This window comes from Lampris incognitus, chromosome 1, assembly GCF_029633865.1.
Source record: "Lampris incognitus isolate fLamInc1 chromosome 1, fLamInc1.hap2, whole genome shotgun sequence".
Taxonomy (NCBI): domain Eukaryota; kingdom Metazoa; phylum Chordata; class Actinopteri; order Lampriformes; family Lampridae; genus Lampris; species Lampris incognitus.
The window spans coordinates 133,999,106-134,004,384 of NC_079211.1; positions in this window are offsets into that span (position 1 = coordinate 133,999,106).

Genomic DNA, 5,279 nt, shown 5'->3' on the forward strand with positions numbered 1-5,279 from the left:
TATATATATATTTGTGTGTGTGTTTTTGTGTGTGTGTGTATATGTATCTGTGTATATGTATATGTATATACAGTGTGTGTGTGTGTACATACACACAGGGTGTTGTGATGCGTCTAGTGCAGCAGTGTGTAGTTGGAGGGAAGGTGCATGTGTTCTTCCAACCCGCTTGTGTCCTTCCTGCCCTTAGCTTGCTGCCGCTGGCTAGCCTTTGTGGCGAATAGGGAAGCATCCTAGCGTGTAAGCCTTCCCTTGCCAGTACATAGCCTCTCCTTCACCAAGACTCCTGCCAGGCCTCCCCGTGGCCACACATGGTAACTGGGGTCTTGCGGCCCCAGGCTATCTTGGCAGGGGATCTCGGAGCAGCAGTGGGCCCCAGAGATATGGTGTGCAGGCCCACCCTGGTGGACACGCCCTGGCACCTATCAACCACTGCCCCGCTGCCTTGTGGGTGAGTCTGGAAGACAAGGCTAAGGGAGCTTACCCCAACAGAAAAGCAACCTGTGGCGGCACGCTTCGAGGCGGTTTCCGAAAAACTGGATTTCCGGCAGCCCCCTGCAGTTGTGTGGAGGTGCCGGTCGTCTAGGGATCCACCTTGCCATCGGAACCATCTCCTCTACAATCAAGTCATGTGGCGTTGGGAGAAGCGCACCCCCATGCCACTTTAAAAACCATCTCTGCGCAGGTATCTTCTGCTGTCTGAGTCCTCAAAGGACCCACAAATAGAAGAAGATGGTCATCATCGGGCACGATGGACAACCAGCAAGCAAGCAAGCAAGCAATGTATATACATATGTGTGTATATATCACTATACATATACATATATACACACACAGATATATATTATATGTGTGTGTGTGTGTGTGCGTTTTGTGTGTGTATATATATATATATACGTATATACGTATATACGTATATATACGTATATACATATATACATATACATATATACATATACACACACACACACACACACACACATATATATATATATATATATAGCATTTTTTTCCAAAACCGTCAGTGGTGTTGAGTGCATGATGATTACATATACATCAGTAGTGAACTGTGGGGTCTGGCAGCGGACCTTCAATGGCGCAATGATATTGAGTTCAGCCAAATTTTGGGGGTATCTTTTAATATGTGAACAGCTCTGACACACCACTTTAACACGCACACACAAAGTGCACCCATCGCAGCACCACAGGTGAAAACCTCCGACACACACAGCTCACCTACACATACACACACACACACACACATAAACGCACACATGCCAGTAAATCAGTGCCTCAAGATCCACCAAAATCAAATCAATTAGATATCAAATAGCCTTTGTCTCCTTGTCTCTCACTCTCCATACCTGGAAAACAATGAAAATACACATGACATGGCCTCCGCTTCTGGCCTACATCACCATGGACAGCGCTAGCATGCAGCATCATAAAACCTCGTCTTTACAAACTGACCAGACCAAGTCAAAGCAATTCATGAGCAAAGAACAGAAATAATGATAAAATCAACCTTCACATGCAGAATATGCCATGAGCTAAATCACAATACAATCATATGCAAAATATGCCAAACCTTACACCGTAATATTGAGTAGTAGGCCTAACGTTACATGAGAAAAGTATGGTATTAACCAGCTATGAAGTGCCAACACAATATGTAAAATGAATCCGCCAGCTTTGATTTGGAGTAAAATAAAATTAGGCAGCTGACCTTATTAGGCTACTTGAATATACAGTCAGTCAATCTGTCGTTCGTTCTTTGTGAAGTGGGCAATGGCTGCATCATACAGTTTGTCCTTGGATTTAAGTTCCATCAGAAGGCCTTTTTCTGTGGACATCCGTGCCAAGGCTCCCAGTCGATCCTGTCCCGTTGTGTTGCTGGTGTGCGTCTTGATGCGCTTCAGGGCCGAGAAAGACCGCTCAACTGAAGAGGTGGATAGGGGGATGGTCAACACTAGACAGGTGAGGTGATGAAGCATAGGTGAGGCAAGAGGGGGGTTGTCCTTCCATTTCCAATCACGTTTTGCTTTTCCCCAAAAGCACATCTTGAGAAGGGTGACACTAACAAGCTAGTTACAACGTCGCTCTCGTCTCCTCCTGTAGCCATGCTTCATCTCTAACTTCTTCCTCTAGATAAACTAAACTTCATCGCACTCGTCTGATACACAGACTAACGTTAGTGGTGTGTGGTTCGATTGGTTAAGTGAATCAGTAGATTTGGATCGCCAATGTAAAAGAGTCGGTCAATCACAAGTAATGACTCCTCAGCAACCGCACATTATTCTTTTTTATGAGTGAGCCCGCATCTGGATAGGTCTGGACTTCTAGAAGTCCTAGGGGGATACTTTTTTTGTCCCACCCACTACAACAGCAAAATATGATTGGCTGATTCACCTGTCACTTTCTAAATAAACACACAAGCACAAGGACTTCTAGCAATCCTAACCAACGAGGGAGCCAGCCTGCTATCCCTTTCTCTGCCAAGAGACAACAACAAAATCTGATTGGATAACACAATTTTCATGGTTTCAGGACAGTAACCCTTTCATTACTGAAGCAAACTTGATAGAAACTAGGGCTAAAATTAGGATTAGAAGAGAGAATTATTATTAAATGAAAGATTTTAAATATAGCATTTAAAATGCTGATATGTTGGGCCTTCTCTGAAGTGCTAGAAGGCCCTAAGGGTTCCCCTATACATATATATACATACAGAGCTACAAATTTATTTAAGTAAATGTGCAAAAAAAACCATACAAAACATTTTTTACACACTCATGGTAATTCCCACTCTCTCCCTTTCTCTCACTCTCTCTCTCGCTCTCTCTCTCTCTCTCTCTCTCTCTCTCTCTCTCTCTCTCTCTCTCTCTCTCTCTCTCACTTTCACCTCTTGCCAAAGTGACTTGAAAATGTCAGCTGTAATGGCAATAATTATGTGTGATGACATAAATGTTGACAGCAAACAGCGATAGCAAGAAAATTTGGTCAGAATCAATACAAAACTGAGCATGATTTTAGAGTTTGCATCATTTTTCTGTGGCTTGCAGTGCAGCAAACAAACATGCCACATAAATCAATATCTCCCTCACTCATGCAATTGCACATTCACGGTCATGCACATGTACATCCGCATACTTGTCAGACAGCCTGGCTCTCTCTTTCAATGCCGGTCGATAGCCTCCCGTCTCCAGATGATTCCCAGACAGTCGTGTCTGTTGTGCCCCTCTGCACAGCTCCACCGAGTCTGGCCCAGGATACAACAGGTTCCCAACGCAACAACTGGTCAGACACACACACACACACACAGAGCACTTAGCGAATGAGGCAGGGGGCCACACACATTTCCATGTCTCCATATGTTTGTGTGAATTAATGTATTCTTGTGCTGTTGTGAATGTTTGACCTCCGAACTTTTTGGCTTACACACACACAAACACACACACACACACACACACACACACACACACACACACACACACACACACACACACACACACACACACACACACACACACACACAGACCATCATGAGGTCAGCAGATTTGCAACAATAGGCTACACACTCCACCCACCAACTCCATATTTCAGTGTGCCAGTGGCAATTGGCTGTGGTGGCACACATGAAACATGACACACTGACAATATTTGCAGTCATTTCTCACAGCTAACCAGAATCTGCAGCTCTGTAATCTCCTGGCCATCATGTCACCAGTCATTCCTTGTTTAAGTTTTTCCTCAAGCAATTGCGGCCGCTCGGCTTATAAAAAGGCCCACGGCACCTCGTCCCTGCAGTTTAGGCCGTGAAGTCAAATGTAACACAGTGTCCTCCGGTTCACCCCCTCTGAGCTGGGATTCTGAGGTAGACACATAAGATGCAGCTGAATGGCTTCAAGAGCTGGCAGGTCCTCTGTGGTTAGTGCGAGGAAGGGGGAGTGGGAGGGAGATAGACAAAAGGACAGTGAAAATGAATGAAGAAAATAAGAAATGCAGGGTCCTCTTTTAGCAGGGTCAGGGAAGGAGAAGAGGATAGCAGAAGAAAAAAAAGGGGAGGGGATAAGAGTGTAGGGAGAGGAGCGAGAGAGGAAGGAAAGAGGAAGAAAAAAACGATGGAGAGTAGAAGGGGTGATTAAGGAAGAGAGATTGTAATGAGTAGGTCGCCCTTCCCATTTCCCCTTGGTGGAGAGCTGCCATCTCCACGTGAATGGCCTAGCAGATTAGCCAGACAGACAAATGGACAGGATCACACATTGCCTTGACCAAAGACGGGCTCCGTGAGGAGAGGGGGCGACCAAGGATATCTGCAAGAAAGATGATAATGTTCAAAGTCAAGCCAGAGCTCTGTATTGTGCCCATTTCTCTCTTAATTAGCTGGCGGCCTGGGCAAAAACGCCACCAACTGATTGAATGCACTGAAATTCATCTCAGAATGGGGGAGGGGGGGGACTTGGACTGCAGGCTTTAATGCACACTAACTGTGTGTGTGTGTGTGTGTGTGTGTGTGTGTGTGTGTGTGTGTGTGTGTGTGTGTGTGTGTGTGTGTGTGTGTGTGTGTGTGTGTGTGTGTAAGCATGCTTGCATAATGTGGCCATGCATATGTTATATTTTTCTGTGTGTGTGTAAGGAAATGTGTGTCTGCATGTATGTTTGTGTAGCCATATTTACATGCTCCTGTAACCATGTGATGTATGTGATACGTGTTCATTCATACATGAGTCCTATTCTTGCTGTATGTAAGCATATGCATGTATGTATGTGAACATCTAGGTGCACTATGTGCATAATTGTATGTCTATCTTCCTGTGTCTCAATTAGTTTGTGTGTGTGCGTGTGCGTGCGTGTGTGTGTGCGTGTGTGTGTGTGTGTGCGTGTGTGTGTGTGTGTGTGTGTGTGTGTGTGTGTGTGTGTGTATGTGTGTGTGAATGGTACTGGTTAGGATGGTGCAGGATGGGAGCTTGTCGCTAACAGTGGCCAACTCACCATTCAAAAATCCTTCCCAGCAGCCCCTGGTGTGCTCCACTCTGGGTTGAATGACCTGAGAGGCAGTTTGGCCACAGGAAGTCATTAAAGTCTGTGTGTGTGTGTGTGTGTGTGTGTGTGTGTGTGTGTGTGTGTGTGTGTGTGTGTGTGTGTGTGTGTGTGTTCCTAGGAGTGCCTGTAGAAATGTGTATCCATCCGCACATAGTATGTCTATGTAGTCATATTTACATTCTCTTGTATCCATGTGGTAGCATGTGATAGTGTGTGTACATGGGCCTCATTCCTGCTGT